Below are 17,710 nucleotides of genomic sequence, written 5' to 3'. Positions count from 1 at the left end.
TGGATATATGATTTTCAAATATTTTTTCCTAGTTCATGGCACGTCTTTACTTTTTTAATGGTGTCTTTTGAAATGCGTTATTTTTTATCTGAATGAAGCCCAGCTTATTTTTTTCTTTTATCAATATACTTTTTGGTGTCATAGCTAAGAAATCTTCGCCTGACCCAACATCAGTGTCTTGATGCTTACCTAAAATCTTGTAGGCTTTGTTCAATAGGAAGTGACCAGTGACACCTACTATTTAGTGCCTTGTTTAAACAGATGAAAGATGAATATGCACGTTGTGGCCTGAACCTACTCTAATGAAAGCTTGCCGACAGTTTTCCTAAGGTCGTGAAGGTGCCGCAGCCAGACTGGACTCCTCCATCACCATGCCATGGCCTTCTGAGCATCTCTTCCTCATCTTAGTGCCTGCCAGCAGCAGAGGAAGGAGAACATAGGTCTTTCATGTACCTTTTTGTACTATGAGGTAGCACTGTGCCCTCCTTACTTTTTCAGAGCCTTAGGTAGAGGACCCTACCCTGAGGTGCCACAGCTGGAGGAACACAGCCCTTCTCTTTCTATAGGTTTTAGAGTGAGATAGCGGGACAGTAGCTCACTCTCAGGCAACAAAAAACCAAACAAAAAACCACCCACTACCTTAGGGTTTTGTCCTAAGAATATGCTGGTTGCAGCCTCTGTAGGTAGACACCAGGCGTCCCTGAGAGCTTCTGATAGACTTGATACTTCTCCCCAACCCTGTTGTGTCTCTCCTGCTTTCCTAAAATACTAAGTAGTTTGTGTCCACTTTCAGTTCTGGATGTTTCCCACTGCGTTTAGACTGGGAGAAACGTTATCAAATCCCAGCTTCATGAATGCCTGATTATCACTTGTAACTTTTGTCTCTTGAGCCTAGAAGGCATCTCTTGTGTATAAATGACACTGGACGTTAATATGCACCCTAAACTTGAATACAGTGCACATCTAGTAACAGCTTGTATAAAATGTGTTACTCCCCCGAAGTAGTCCTAACACCTTATAATTGAAAAAGTGCGTTATAATTGACCAAACGCTTTCACAAATATGATCCCTTTTGATCCTCACATCTCTGTGGGGAATTACTGCTCCTTTTTTTAAAAAATAAATTAATTTTATATTTATTTATTTTTGGCTGCGTTGGGTCGTTGCTGCGCGTGGGCTTTCTCTAGTTGAGGCAGGCGGGGGCTACTCTTCTTGCGGTGCGCGGGCTTCTCATTGCTCTGGCTTCTCTTGTTGCGGAGCACGGGCTCTAGGCGCGCGGGCTTCCGTAGCTGTGGCACACAGGCTCAGTAGTTGTGGCGCATGGGCTCAGTGGCTCCGCGGCATGTGGGATCTTCCCGGACCAGGGCTCGAACCCGTGTCTCCTGCATTGGCAGGCGATTCCTAACCACTGTGCCACCAGGGAAGTCCCTACTGCTCCTTTTTTACGTATGAAGAAAATGTCTGGACTTCCCTGGTGGTATAGTGGTTAGGAATCGCCTGCCAATGCAGGAGACACGGGTTCGAGCCCTGGTCCGGGAAGATCCCACATGCCGCGGAGCCACTGAGCCCATGCGCCACAACTACTGAGCCTGCGCTCTAGAGCCCGCGAGCCACAACTACTGGGCCCACGTGCCTAGAGCCTGTGCTCTGCAACAAGAGAAGCCACTGCAATGAGAAGCCCGTGCACCGCAACGAGGAGTAGCCCCCGCCCGCCGCAACTAGAGAAAGCCCACGTGCAGCAACGATGACCCAACGCACCCAAAAATAAAACATAAACAAAGAAACAAAAAAAGACTTGTCAGAAGTCATTTATCCCCAAATATAGGATTTCTAACACCAAATTTGATGCCTTTCATGTAGCATCATGCTACCTCTCCAAAGTAATAAAACTGAATTTTTGTAATTTTAAGAATATTAGACATGCCATGTTATATTAGACCTATGGTTAATCAATAAGCAGTCATTTACATTTTGAATGAGATCTGTAGACAGCGATATATATTCACTTTTTAGGACTTATTTCCTTCTCAAGCTTCTATTTCTTGCTACAAAGTAAAACGTTTTGTTTCCTGTTAAAGGAGTTCTAGGCATTGTCAGTGGGTAAGGTTTGTGGTGGTAGCCAGAGTACAGAGATCCTGAACGTGGGGACATCGTTTTGCCATTAAATTTATACTGTGCCCGAAGCTGGTTTGAATAGTTGTAGGCTGTTTGAGGTCCCAGGAAGACTCTTTGCCCACCCAGGGAGCAAAAGGCCCAGGAAAACGTCCATGTGATTTTAGCTTGACCCCATTTACTGGATGATTCATCCCTCCTTTCCTTAATTCCACGCCAGCTTTCTTCACCTAGGTTTTCTCCTTTTCCCGAGACCATTCTTATCGTGATCTCTTGCTTTCTTTGTTTCACCACCTGTGGCTTAGGACCATATTTCTCCAAGTGTGGGCCCTTGAGCAGAAACATCAGTTTGTTAGAAATAGAAATTCGGAACCCACAAAATCTGCTTAGTCAGAAACTCGAGGGGATGGGGCCCAGCAGTCTGTCTTTGACACACCTTCCAGGTGATTCTGATGCATGCTCAAGTTTGAGAACCGTTGGTGCAGTAGTTAATTTTTTTTTTTTTTTTTTTTTAGCATTCCTTTAACCTTTCAAAGTGATTTATGAATTTCATCTGACTTACCACCCTTTAGGACAGCATTTTTCTCGCAGTGCTTTGTTTTTGGCCAAAATAAAGGGTTCCGTGGTCAGCTGGCATGGGAAAGACTACATTCTTATGCATACTTACTCTGTGCCCCCCATACCCTACCCCCAAAGTAGGTAAGGATTCTGGGGTCAGTTGCCAGGTTTCAAATTTTAGCTCTATCATTTAGTAGCTCCTATGACTGCCACCTACTTACCTTAGTGATCTTTGGGGAAGTTACTTTCCTCTCTGAGCCTTTACTGTCTAGCTTGTAAACTCATGGAATAAAATGGCAATTACTTCTGTAGGAAGTTGTGAAGACTAAACAAAGTAATGCCCATACAGTGACTCAGGTGGTGTTTGGCACGTGGAGAGCTTCCTTGAATGTCGTGGATCATACTGGCTATGACCCTTGTCATTGCCAGGACTGTACTAAATAAATAAATAACTCTCCATCGGTTATCTCTGGCGCTTGGCATTTCACTGCTCATTTCTAAACCTGAACATTTGCCGTGTGCTCCATTTTTCAATATTATACAAATGAGACTAGTTTTCACTAAAATCCCGAGATAAACTATATTTGAAATTTTGCTTATTTCTTCCTTTTGTTTTCGGCCACCAAGCCACTTTCCTATCTGGGGCAGAATATTTCTTTTGATAGTGACTTAATATTTTCAACCTTTGTTGAAGAATGTTGTCTAAGATGTGTCGAAAGTCTAAATAAACATTATTTCCTGCCTCAGTTTAGTTACCACTTCAAAAACTTTCAGGTGTTTTATATCTATTTCTCTTTATAGATACAGAATCTACCTATAGATATAGAATTAATACAGATATCTATAGATTCTATAACTTTACGGTGTTTCTTCTATTAGGTTATTTTTACTTCAGTGTCTGAGTCTATTCTTAATTAAAAATTCCATCAACCTACCCTATACTTCCAACAAATCCACAATGAATCTTATTTTATTGGGTCTTCTCCAGAGCCTTTGTAGGAGCCAGATTTGGGGCTATTCGGATGATTCTATCTAACTTTGCCTACAAATTCATAGTCGTCCTCAAGAGCATCCAGAACTCTGGTTGGATACCATTCCATCCTGGTGATTTATTTCACTTTTGTCAGTTAGGACGAGTACAACCCTTGCATTTTTCTTTCTTTACTTTAGCGTAGTTGGACTGCTTCATAACAACATTTGTATCCAAATATCCTCTTCAGTAAAATATATCAGAATTTTGATTTATTCTCTTTTCTATCTTTTATTCATCCATGTACTCATGTTTGTAAGTCCAACTGATTCTTGGCTGGCTTTCTACCAATAATAAAAGAAAAAAACAACAACCAGAAAGTCCTTAAATTTTTTTTTTTTTTTTTAGCATTCCTTTAACTCTACAAAGCGATTTATGAATTTCATCTGTCTTACCATCCTTTAGGACAACATTTTTCTCACAGACTTTTGTTTTTGGCCAAAATAAAGGGTTCCGTGGTGAGCTGGCATGGGAAAGACTACATTCTTATGCGTACTTACTCTGTGCCCCCCATACCCTACCCCCAAAGTAGGTTAGTGATTCATAATTCACAGTGGCATTTTGAAAGATTCTGAGATGTACTGCATAAAGAATCTAATAGATTAACTTTGACCTATTCACCGCCTCCCCCCCCCCCCCCCCCACCCCGCATAAACACCTATCATCATCCCATGAGCTAATGTTGGATAGGACACCTCTGTGACCTTTTGGTTTAGGAGTTTCCTTATTCTCTTTTGGTCAGTCTTTGTGTGTTTCGATGTCCTTCTCTTTTTGTCTTTGCTTATTTATTTCATTGCTAGTTAGACTTGCTGGGTCTTTTTTCCTTTTGCATTCTCAATATTAATTTGAAAATTTTGTACTTGAACTTTCTGTAACACATCTTTGAAACGATTCCTTTCCTCTTTCTGTCATCTGGTCTCTGAGTGATTGTCTTTTTGTTTTCATGTTTCTTTAGAGTGTTAGCCCTGGATTGGGTCAGATAACTTATGGGGAGTACTTACAATGAGTTTTAGGTCTTGTACTTGTGAATATTTCTTTTTTCCATTTATGCTTTTCCCATACTTATTTTTTTGATAGGCTTCTGTGACCCAAGTTGAAATTTTATAATAATTTACTTTGAACAACAGAATAATTTTTGTTATCTTTCTGTATTCTATATTGAAATGGTTATTTTCATACTTTTAATAAGAATGCTACTTTGGTACTACTGGTGGTTATAATGGTTTCAGCTGTTTTTTTAATTTACTTAATAGTTGATGTAAGATTTTTAAGCTTCATTGCTTGTGATAGGGAATTAGCAACTAAAATAGTATGTTAACATTTATCTTTTCCAGTGAACCTACTCAGAAATTCACTTTTCCTTCACAGAATTTGTAACAGAACTTCATATTGCCTTGCAGTGCTTACTGCATACAAGCTATGCTCTTGTTTCTGCTTGCAGGCTCTTGCCAGATGTCATTTTGTCAATGACACCCATTCCTACCACTGCATTTGAAGTTGCAGACCTCCTTCCCGACACTACCTGTTCCCCTCTCTACTTCATTTTTGTCTTTTGTGTTGATCAATATGTAACAAACTATGCATTTTATTTATTCATTGTGTTTGTTCTCCTTTAATACAAGGTGAACTCCCTGAGGGCAAGTGTTTTCATCTGTTTGGTCACTGCTTTACCTCTACTGTCTAGAACAGTGTGACACATTATGGATGCAGAGTAAGTTTTTTATTGAAGTACAGTTGATTTACAATGTTAATTTCTGCTGTACAGCAAAGAGACTCAGTTACATATATATGCATTCTTTCTCATACTTTTCCATTATGGTTTATCACAGGATATTGAATTTAGTTCCCTGTGCTGTAGAGTAGGACCTTGTTGTTTATCCATCCTATATGTAATAGTTTGCGTCTGCTAACCCCAAACTCTCAATCCATCTGTCCCCCACTGAATTCTTGATTTAAAAAAAATTTAATCTCAGGAGATGTAGAAAATGCATTCCATAACATTCAGTATCTATTCATGATACAAAATGAACAGACTATCATTAGAAGGTATAAATATTCAGCAGATGTGATATTTAATGGTGAAACATTGAAAACATTCTTTTTTAATATTGGAAACAAGATAAGACATCTTTCACCAACAAGATAAGATAATCCTTCTTTGCAGCATTATATAGGAAGTCTTACACAGGAAGAAAAAGAAGAATTCTTAGCATTGGAGAAGAAGAAACTGCTATCACTAGTCATTGAGGCTATCTTGTCCCTGTAGAAAAACCAAAAGAATCTACAGATGAAGTATTCGAATGAATAAAAGTGGTTAGCAAGTATACTGCAAACAAAATCAATATACAAAATCAATTGCATTTCTGTACTCTGCTACAACTATTTAGAAAAGGCAATGAGATACCATTTATAATATTATCACAGTTATAAAGTACCTAGGAATAACTCTAGCAAGAATAAGCAACAACTATATGGAGAAAATTATAGAACAAAGACACTTAAGAAAAACTAAAGGAATGGAGAAATAAATCTTATTTCAATCTACAGAAGATGTGATTCTCCCCAAATTGTTTTAGAGATGTTATGACACTAAAATGAATTTCCTTCACCTCCCTCCCCCACATAGAACATGCGAGCTGATTCTTAACAGCAAATGGAAGAGTGAATTGGGGATTTTTGACCTACTAGATATTAAGACTCGCTATTATAAAACTCTACCAATTAAGACAGCATGGTACTGAGCAGAAATAAAAATAGATGATTGGAAGAGATTAGAGAAGCCAGGAGCACAGCCGTACATTTATGGTAAAGAGGAATATATAAATATATATGTATATGTTTTGGGGGTCAACCTTTACGTTCTCTTAGCAAATTATAGTTATACATTGCAGTGTTATCAACTAGTCACCATGCTATACATTAGAACCTCAGAACTTATTCATCGTACAGCTTAAAGTTTGTAGACTTTATTTTTTTAGAGCAGTTTTATGTTCACAACAACATTGAGTGAAAGGTACAGGGATTTCCCATGTACCCCCTGTTCCCACATATGTATAGCCTCCACCATTATCAACTACTCAGCAGAGAAGTATATTTGTTACAATTGATGAATCTACATTTACACTTCATTAGCACCCAAAGTCCATAGTTTACATTAGGATTCACGCTTGGTGTTGTATGTTCTATGGGTTTTGACTAATGACATTATCCACCATTATGGTATCACTTAGTTGGAATCAAAGAGTATGTAGCCTTTCAGATTGGCTTCTTTCACTTAGTAATAAGCATTTAAAGTTCTTGCATATCTTTTCATGGGTTGATGGCTTATTTCTTTTTAGTGCTGAATAATATTCCATTATCTGGATGCACCAGTTTGTTTACCCATTCATCTACCGAAGGGCATCTTGGTGGCTTCCAAGTTTTGGCAATTATGAATAAAGCTGCTATGAAACATCTGTGTCCAGGTTTTTGATGTGGACATAATTTTTCAACTCCTTTGTGTAAATACCAAGGAGTCCGATTGCTGGATCGTATAGTAAGAGTATGTTTAGTTTTGTAAGACACTGCCAAACTCTCTTCCAGAATGGCTGTACTATTTTGCATTCCCACCAGCAATGAATGAGCGTTCCTATTACTTCACATTCTTGCAAGTATTTGGGGCTGTCAGTGTTTGGATTTTCATTTTTCTAACAGGTAGGAGCATTGTCTTTAATTGGCGGGGGGGGGGGGAATAAAGGAAGTAACTCAGATATTCATTAATATCAATAGAATGATCTTGATTAAGCATGGTCAGTCCCTGAACTAGTGTCCTCCCGGACTGGGGAGTGCAGCGCGGGGCGGGGACTCGCAAAGAGGAGAACAGCGCATCAACCCCAGCGGGAGGCGCGCGGGTCTCGGGATGCGGAAGGTGGGCCGGCGCCGCGCTCCTCTCCGCCCCCGCAAGCGAGACGGTCACGTGCAGCGGAGGGGCTGACCTCCGCGGGCGGGCCTGGGAGGGGCGCCGCGCCGGTGGTTCAGGGTCGCCCGAGGCTAGGCGCGGGGCGGAGTGCGAGCCGGGGCCGGAACCGCCGCGGGTGGGGAAGGGCGGGGAGGAGCCTGGGAGCGCGCCGGCCGGCGCAGGGGGAGGGGCGGGGCGGAGCCGCGGCGCGCGCGCCCGTCGGAGGGGGAGGGACAGAGCAGCCATTGGGCGCGCTCAGGGTGGCCGCTGCGAGCGTGGGGCGAGCGTGGACCGCGGCGTGGCGGTGCGACTCCTTCCCCGGCCCTTCTCCCCGCCCCAGGCGACGGCACCGTGTGGCGGCGGCGGGGCCAGCGAGGCCGGAGGAGGCGGCTGTGCCCGGGCATGGTGGTCTGGGGCAACGCGGAAGGTGAGCGACCCCCGGGCCGGCGGTGGGGGTGGGGGCGGGGTGGGACTGGCCTCGCGTCGCCCGGCGGCGGCCCAAGCGCGGGCGGCCTGAGGCGGGGCGGGGGCGGCGCGCCGGCCCGGCCCCCGCGGCCCTTGGTCTCGCGGCCTGGGCGGCCCGCGAGAAAAAAAAAAAAGAAAAAAGAACTTAAAAATTGAGAGTTGCATATATAATAAAATGGCATGAAACTATACACAAGCATTGTCCCAAAACCAGTTTGCTGGTTTTGATACTGTAATATAGTTAGGTAAGATGTAACCATTGGAGGAAACTGGATGAAGCATACATAGGACTTTTCTGTACTATTTTTGCAACTTCTTTTTTACCTCTGATTTTTTCAAAATGAAAAAAAAAGTCAACAATTTTAGTGCTGTTCTCTTGTAGATGAAATAGTGTCCCGCCATGAAAGCAATGAATTACTGATAAAAACCGAGGGCTACATCTCAAAAACATCATATTGAATAAAAAAGCAAATAGCATAAAAAGATATAGTATAAAGCTCAGAACGTACAACCTAAACAATATATTATTTAGAGATATGGCTATGAGAAAATTAACAAGAAAAGCAAGTGAATGATAAGACACAAACTTGAAGGTAATGTTTATCTCAAAGGACTAATGGAGGGTATGTGACCAAGAAAAGGGATTCAGGGTCCTCAAAGGTGATTGTAATGTTCTTTTCCTTAAATTTTTATTAATCACTATTTTATAACAACTCTGAAGTCTTAAAAATGTATAAACCTGATCTTTAGCATTTAATAATCACCTTTATTGAAAAGAGTAAAATTAAGTGAAAGGTGAATAAAATTCAGCAACATTAAACATGTTTGATAGAGCATATAATTATAAGAGCATCTAAGAGAAGATTGGGTTCTAGTTTAAATTCTGGTCTGACTAATTTGGGGTTAGTAGGTTTTGGTCAGTGGTTTTTGAAGGGCGGTCCCTGGGCCAGCAGCATTAGTACCACTTAGATATTTGTTAGAAACGTAAATTCTCAGACCTTACCCCAGACCTACGCTCTTGGGGAAGGGCCCAGCACTCTCTATTTTAACACAAACCCTCCAGGAGGTTCTGATGTGCACAGACTTTTGAGAGTCACCAGGAAGTTCAACTTTCTCACCTATAAAATTAGAAGATAAAACTAGATCAGTGTTTCCCATAGTATGGTAGATGTAGTACTGATCATGTGCAAGATGTTTTTAAGTGATAGACACATCACCATTTAAAATTTTATTTATTGTAATGTTTGTTAGACTAGTGCAGATAGCTTACCAAACCCATAAGTTCACTGATGTTGTGTCATACATTGCTAAGTTAAAAAGAAAAAAAAGGAAAGGAATCAACTTAATGTCAATATAAATAATAAGGCAAAATAGTAAGGTATGTATAGCAGAAAGTAACACAGCATTGTAAATCAACTATACTCCAATAAAAATTTAAAAAGTAAGGTGATATGAGAATATCACAAAATTCCTGGGGTTAGTTCTTAGATATTAAAGTTTCGGTAGTCCTGAAGAGGATCAATCTTGAAAATATTTTCCATTCTAAAATTCTGAGACTTCATGTGCTTGCTTTTCTTACAGATCTGCCTCCTTAATTTTGCTTTTTAAAATTCAAGCTAATACGTTAAAAATTTAGCCCACACAGCTTGTGTTGGGAGAGGAATGGCCTGTTACTGTGCTTTTGTACTGGGGGATACTTATCTGAGATTGAAAATTTAACCATAGTTAATGGAAAGTGTGGATAATTCACATGCGAATCATTAAAATTAAATATATTAAGGAGAAATCTGTTTTGAAAACATGATTTAATTTTAGAAGCACTTTCTTTCACTACGTGTAGTATTTATAGTGGAATAGGCAGATGGTTTTATGTAAGGAAATGAAGTGAGGTTTGTGGACAGTAAGAAACATATTTTGATAATTAGGGATTTAGACTTTGAAAAGTCTATACAAGTTATAAACAGCTACAACATGACCGGCCCTTTTGTTAAAAAGTAAATTTATTTATTTATTTATCTTTGGCTGCGTTGGGTCTTTGTTGCTGTGTGTGGGCTTTCTCTAGTTGCGGCGAGCGGGGACTACTCTTCATTGCGGTGCGTGGGCTCTAGGCGCGCGGGCTTCAGTAGTTGCGGCACTTGGGCTCAGTAGTTGTGGCTCGTGGGCTTAGTTGCTCCGCAGCATGTGAGATCTTCCTGGACCAGGGCTCGAACCCGTGTCCCCTGCATTGGCAAGTGGATTCTATACCACTGCGCCACCAGGAAAGCCCATGACTGGCCTTTTTAACTGGCATTTTAAATAGCTTTTTGGAGATGTAGTTCACATACAGTTCACCCACTTAAAGTGTACAATTCAGAGGTTGTGTATAGCCAGAGAGTTGTGCAGCCATCACCGTGCACAATTCTAGAACATTTCATTACCCCAGAAAGCAACCCTATATCCATTAGCAATTATTCTCCATTCCCTCTACACTCTCAACCCTAGGCAACCACTTATCTACATCTTATTTCTATGGATTTGCCTATTCTGGGCATTTCATATAAATAGAATTTATATTTCATATAAACATAGTGATATGTAGCCTCTTGTGACTGGCTTCCTTAATATAATATTTTCAAGGTTCATCCGTATTGTAGCATGTATCAGTACTTTATTCCTTCTTATTGCTGAATAGTATTCTGTTCTATTGATATTATATGTCACTTGATGGACATTTGGGTTGTTTGCACTTCTTGTCTTTTATGAATAATGTTGCCTGTATGAACATTCATGTACAAGGGTTTGTGTGAAAGTATGTTTTAATTTCTGTTTTATACCTCGGAGTGGGATTTCTGGGTCAGATGATGACTGTGTTTAACATTGTAAGGAACTGACTGGATCTAAAATGCATTCTCATTTAAAGCAAAATTACAAGTTTGCTGAAAACTTAAATACATTTCTGTTCTAATTTATAATAAGGTACCAATTTTGTTTGTCAATGGTTTTATTACAGAATATCTCTCTCAAATGATATTTGGCAAAAATCATCATTAAAATACATGTTTTTGAAAACAGCAGCTTAACAAACGGCTGTTCTACATCACAGTTTATCATCATTTATCAAAATTGTCACATCTTCTGTGACATGGTTCTTTCTCTGCATATTTTATCGCTGCCTGTGTCATTTAGCATTTAGGGGGAAAAAATGTCATGGAATCTGCTTCCTGAGCTGATGATTGAATTCAGATTGTTTTGGTTGACTTTTACAAATAAATTACATGTTAAGAAACTGATGGTAGTTTTTTTTCTAAAATTCTCGTTTCAGCAATAATAAAAATCATACTTCTAAAATAAAAACATAACATCTTGTAGTCTAGCTGCATCTGACACTTGATATTTTGCTGTGTTGCCCTATTAATATTTTGAAGTTACAAGGAGAGATACTTTTTTGTGTAATGAGAATTTATGTTCAGTAAATTGTTAATATTTGACTTTGCCTTACTTTCTTCTAATGCTTTCCTAAAGGCTTATGTACTAAATTACCTACCTTTAGATTTCTTTTTAGGAAAGGTGTTCAAGATATTTCTTTTTCATACCTACTTGTGAAATGAGGTTTTTAGCACCTCCTTGTTATGAAGGAATATTTCTGAAAAAAATAAGATAAACAACTAAATGCAGTGAATAACTGAAGTAATAGAGAAGTGGTAGTATAGAAAAAAGATGCTCCTCAGGGAAGAGAAAGAAAAAATACCAGTTGGACTTGAATGGATAAGATTTATTTAAAGCCTTTCATTGCTGCATGGAGGATAAACAAAAAGAGTAGTAAGGCAGCATGAGGCATTCAGTGTCCTTGTAAAGAAGACAAGAAATATCCTTAATCTCTGAATCTATAACTATATGATTCTACACATAGATCAGCTAAAATCATCCTTTGTTTTATTTCTAGTAGGGATAAGCTGTTGTATGCACAATATTGTAATGGATGTTTGTAGTGAAGACTTGAAGCATTTGGATCATTTGGGAAGTAGACTCAGACAGGGTTTAGTGTGTAGAATACTTGTACGCATGTGGCCTTGGGAACAACATAGTGGGAGGGAGGCAGAGGCGTCAGGATTGGGCAGAAGCTTACGTCAAAGTGTCTCCTTGGCCAGCCTTCCAAGAGAGGTTTGTTGATAGCTTGGATGTGGGGTATGACAGAAAGAGGTGTCAGGATGATTTCAAGGATTTCAGCCTAACTAACTAGAAGGACGAAGTTGTCATCAACTTCATCCTTTGAAAGGAGGTTTGGTGGAGAAGATCTGGAGTTAGTTGGGCCTGTTAAACGTTCGAGATCTGTAAAACATCTATTGGCAGAGGATGAGTTGGTGAGTCCATATGTGAAACTGGAGCCCAGGAAAGAGGTCTGCAGTATATATAAATATGGGGGTGGTCAGCATAGGATAGATGCTAATTAGACCAGGAGACTAGCTGAGACCACCGAGTGAGCATGTGTAGACTGACTTGAGGATGAGACAGGGCTGAGTCCTGGGACACTTCAGCGCTTAGAAATTGGGGCAAATAGGGGAAACCAGCGGAGGAGACTGGGATGGAGCCCCAGGACCCAGCACACTGCTTAACAGCAGTGGGTAGTAGATGTTTATTTAGTGGATAAATGTCCAAAGGGGAGGGAAAATAACATAGGACAATGATGACTTTTATTTCTCCAGGTAGAATAAATTAAAAGGTGAAAAATAGGATCAACTGTTATCTATCTCATCGGTGAATGGGTGGGGAGTGAGTCATGGAAATTAGAATAAAAATAGATGTGTTCTTTTCTATAAAAATAGATGTGTATACATATAAAATAGGAACCGTTCCTTTTAATAAACTGAAGTATTTTTAATGCAGTTACTTTCTTTTAATCTTTATGGTACCTATTGTGCTTGTGTGGCTAATTCTTCGAGAAACTGTATAAAAATGTCCCTTGTGTATAGAGATGAATCCAGTTCTTCAGATTGATTATTTCTGTTGTTTGTGAATATGCTTTAAAGTAGCACATTAAGTAGTTGAAACTCATTTGAGAAATTATCCTATATTTGTATCTCTCTTCTTTGTACTAAATGACAGAAGCATTTCATTTATATATTTGCTTCCATATATTTGATAATTTACAGTAGAATTTTCAGTGTTCTTCATGGTTAAAATTGGTACTAAAGGTGATTTGGAAATTGTGTTGAGCATGTATCTTGCTAAACTATAGAAGACAGACATTTTCTTCAAGGATTTTATATTCTAGGTGAAAAAGTTAAAACATTTATGGAAAGGTACATAAACAATTTTCTTGGGAAAATATACAGTTATGTCATTGAAACTCTGAGTCCTGTCTTACACTGAGCGGGACATTTATTAAAGAATAGACTGAAAGTAGAAATATCTGTAAGCTTGAATTTTGACAGAATGAAAGAAGAATACAAAAATCAAGCTCACAAACTCAGCTGCCTTGATGTGGATGAAGCTTCTGTAAACAGACAGCTACTGTCCTTGAATAATAGTTCACATATCTTTTAAAGTGAATTAAGCTTTGGTTGTATTGGACCTGACCTGTCGGTGAGAAGGAGATGGCTGAGTCCAGGGAGGCGTGTGAGCTTTCTCAAGACAGACTAGAGTCGCTGGTGACTGAGACAAGTAGTGAAACGTTATTTCAAGGGTTGAAATGTGAATAGGAACCAGTGATTTAACAATGCTCATCTCTAACTTTAAGCCTTTTCTTGAGCCAGAAACCTTGGTTTTTTATGAGAGTTTGAGATTCCCTGAAGATACAACCTAGGTTGGACAGTTACCCAGATCTATTATATATTTAAGCTCAGGAAAGTTATGTGAACTGTGTTACTGCTTCTTGTTTTTGTGAATTTTTGGTCCAGGCTTTCAGAAAGACCTGAGCTGAACTCTAGGACAAAGCTTGTGGTGACCACCATTGCTGTTTCAAGCCACTGTCCTCTGTGTTTCTTTCTGTCATTCAGGAATTTTGTTGTCATAGCTCCTCTGTTACTGACTTGTGTGTGTGTGTGTGTGTGTGTGTAGGGGGTGTCCTTCATTTGTAAATTCTGTAATCTTTGGACCTTGGATGGAGATGGTAAATACAGAAGTCTTAGAATAGAATTGGTCCCAAACTATTTTGAGAGAAAACACAAAGCATATTAAAACTTACATTTTCAATTAAAGCATAGGGAAACCATTCACAAAAAGGGTGCAGAAGTTGATGCTGTTGTTTATTGTGTTATATGCTGGTTATAGGCCTTCATTTTACGGTTATTTCTCTGAAATGCAGTAAAAAAAAACCCCAAAACCAAAAAACAATGCCTAGCACCATAGCAGCCCGTATGAAATGAGGCATATGCTGTTTCTAAGACTCACAGCATGTTTTTCTGATACTGTGTTTGTCCATAAACATGTTGATGGTAGGTGCTGTCTGAGGCAGGGGCGGTTTTCCTATGGAAATCCTCTCTTGAACATACTGGTTTCTGATTCCCCTTGAGGAAGAATGAAGCTCCTTTTTGCTTCCTTAGCAAATTTGATACTTCAAGTATTAATAACATAGCCAGTGGTTGATATGTATCTTGATGACTTACAGGTCATCATGATGGCTGCTCTGTCATAAGTTGCTGTGGTTTCAGAGTACGTTAGAACTCTACGCAGCGTTTTGAGGTGGGAGGGAGCTGAGGTGTAATGAAAGAGAAATTCCCTGCACAGCAGTGGTGATGCCTTAATGATAAAATCATCTTGCTCGGTCTCAAAATCACTGGGTCTGCCAGCAACAGCATTAGATGTGAAGTCTGACCTGGGCTTACATTTTGATTTTGCCACTAAAAGCGTTATGACTTTGCCCTCAGCACTTCTGCGAGTCTAGAGGAATGTTAATTACTAAATTAAAACAAATGTATGAGATCCTTTTGATGGAGTAGAGTGTAATATCTGCTGAGTGCCCCAATATACATTCAGCCCTCTAGAGGAGAAGACTTATAAGTGGTAAAGAGTAGGCTGCTTTTGGAGAAGGAAGCGTGAGGTGAGATGGCAAATTTGGGAATACGTTTTCTAAGGAAGGCCTTGGAGGAGGCCATCATTCTGTAAACCTGAACTTGAGATACAGCAGTGTCCGTTTTGGGGATAGGAGGTCTCTGGGGCATTTATGATTGGGAGTGTGTGAAAATACTGATTCAGAGCCACGAGACCCTGTGACATTGGCTGCATCTAACCCAGGTCGTTCTCATTTAGGGCCCCAGACTAGGGAAGCTACAGTTATCTTCTGAAAGATAGTAAAAAAGATGATCTTGCTGCTCTTAAAGTGAAAGAATCCAAATTTTGGTGAAGAAATGTTTTAGGGACAGGATTGCCCCCATGTTTTTAATATCACTCTTGACTGTTTATTTCGCTTCTTATTTGGGGAAAAGGATATGGAAGTTCAGGTTGGGAAAATTACTTGGAAGAGTTTCTTAAGAATAACCTCATTAGATAGTTTGTGTGTAGATGTGAGAATAGAGTTTTCTTAGAAACAAATGATTTTTTTTATAGTTCAAATATTTTATTTTCCTTAAAGATAGGAGTAGATTTTATAGTTTGAGACTCTTGCTATTATTTAAGCAATAACCAATAAATGTGAGTAAGTAGCAATTATTTAGGAAGAATGATATAATGATGAACTATTGGAAAATATAAAAACTATAGATAGCATTGTGGAATTGGAAGGGACTTATCACCTGATTTGATAGACAGTTTCTCTCAGTATTCAGCCTCCTCACTGTAAAATGGTAAAAATATTAGTTGATCCAGAGTTATTTTAAGGAATAAAAGAGAATTTATTCATTCAACAATTATTTATTAAGTGCTTACTAGGTGCTGAGGCACATGCAGGTTCAGAGGATGTGTCTGTGTATTAGAAAGAAGAAAATCCTGGCCTTCATGGATTTTACTGACTAAGAGGCAAGAGGCTTTACCCAGTGATGACAAACGTGATGAGGGCTTCCAGTGTGCTCCCTGCAGTGGTGTTTTAGACTGAACACAGTGCCTGATAGTTGTGGTAGAAGAAGACTAGCACCAATGTGTCTTGGATGCAAAGTACACCCATTATCTCATTTAAATCTCACACCAGTTCTATAAACTAGGTCTAGTTTCCCCCCTTTTACAGCTGAGCAATGTTGTGTTCTTTTAGGTCTGTGATCAGATCATGGTTATTAAATAAATTAATGAGTAAACTTGGACCTAAAGTGTGGTCCAAGGTCTTCAGCCAGATAGTGGCAGAGCTGGCACTAGAACTGGTTTTGACTCAAGCTCAGGGCTCCTTTCATTGTACCACATTGCCCCTCAGAGCGTGCATGGGCAAATAATCGTATGTACCATGGTAGATAGGAAGAGTGCACAGTTTCAGAGATCCCATACTTGCCAATATGAAAATCATTTCACACAGTACAAATAATAACAGTGAAATCAGGGCTGCTGGCATCCTCAGTTTTAATTCCCATCGCTAGTTACATTCAGTTATCCAGTGAGATGGACTTTGAGCTGTGGATTTAGTGTATTAAGTAATAGGATCCAACTCGAAGTTTTCTCTGGCAAGCTATTGGCTGTGAAGTAAATTCAAGGCTATTCATCCAAAACGTAAGGTGTCCTGAAGTAGATGTATATGTCATCTTGTCTAATGGGTGGGTTGTGTGAGAGATTTTTCTTTCCAAATTGAGTCATTGGAGACCATTGCTCCTATTACTGCCTTTGAAGTCCTGCAGCTGGTGAACCTTTGGTAGTTGAGATTTCTTTCTCAAAAAACAAAAACCAAAAACATGTATTATAAGTACTTGTAGTCTAGTTGTGTGTGGGTTACGTGTCTTAATTAGTAAAGTTCTAGTGAATGTCTTGGGATTTTATAAAAACTTCAGTAATAACAACTAAAAATGAACATTTCTGATCCTTTCTCGTGACCCCATAATCAAATCCAAGTCAGTTTCTACTCTCTGCCTGCTATCCTCCAACTCTGAACCACCTTGAAAATACTTGTTTTTTCTAAACATTGTTAGTTTAGGGAGTTACTTGGAGTGAGAGAGTCTCTTTCCTTTGGCTTCCTTTGGGTCAGCAAAGCAGAGGAGTTAGTTTTGGAGGGTTCTCCTTCTATGCATCATCAGTTTTAGTCCTTGGCAACGTCTCTAGTCCCAAAGAAATGATGTGGGACTCCCCACGTCTTCCAGAATTTTTAGAAGGCATGTGATGTATTAACAGTACCTGTGTCTCTTCTGTAATTCATTTGGGCTCTGCAAAATGCCAAAGTGTGTCTAATAGAGCAGGACAAGACATGTGCCTATTTTCTTAAAAGTCAACCTTAATTTCGTGTCACTCCAGTCTGCCGCTGGTCTACCCGATAATTAGGATTTTAAGGCTTATGAGTAGTTAGGGGCGCTCCTAGTCCAGAAAGGAGATGCAACTGAAAATATGACATATATTGGCACTACCACTGCAGTGCTTTGGGTTTAAATATTCATCAGACAAAACTAAACTCTATGAAATGAATGCCAGGATAGACCAGTCTCATCCTGATTTCCTGTCTGGAGTCTATTGCTATAAAAGGTGTATATGTTTACAATTCCTGCCCCTAATAGTCCCTTGCTTCT

At 39.6% G+C, this 17,710-nt stretch overlaps 1 long non-coding RNA gene across 15 annotated transcripts in view; it reads left to right on the top strand.

Annotated features, from left to right (window-relative positions):
• LOC309658226 overlaps nucleotides 1-17,710 on the top strand; it is a 477,715-nt gene that overhangs the window by 47,149 nt on the left and 412,856 nt on the right. For 4 of the 15 annotated variants that reach the window (XR_014262065.1, XR_014262066.1, XR_014262091.1 and 1 more), the window contains exon 1: nucleotides 7,868-8,064. The exons of 3 other annotated variants lie outside the window; for them this stretch is intronic. This is a non-coding gene — a long non-coding RNA (uncharacterized lncRNA). Of the gene's footprint in view, nucleotides 1-7,854; nucleotides 8,065-17,710 lie in introns of those variants that run through there. 8 more of the 15 variants (XR_014262107.1, XR_014262108.1, XR_014262092.1 and 5 more) reach the window with 6 other exon arrangements.

This window comes from Balaenoptera physalus, assembly GCF_965194825.1.
Source record: "Balaenoptera physalus genome assembly, chromosome: 3".
In the NCBI taxonomy this organism is placed as follows: domain Eukaryota; kingdom Metazoa; phylum Chordata; class Mammalia; order Artiodactyla; family Balaenopteridae; genus Balaenoptera; species Balaenoptera physalus.
The sequence above is the reverse complement of the archived record's forward strand: the minus strand, read 5'-3'. Positions and strand labels throughout refer to the sequence as shown.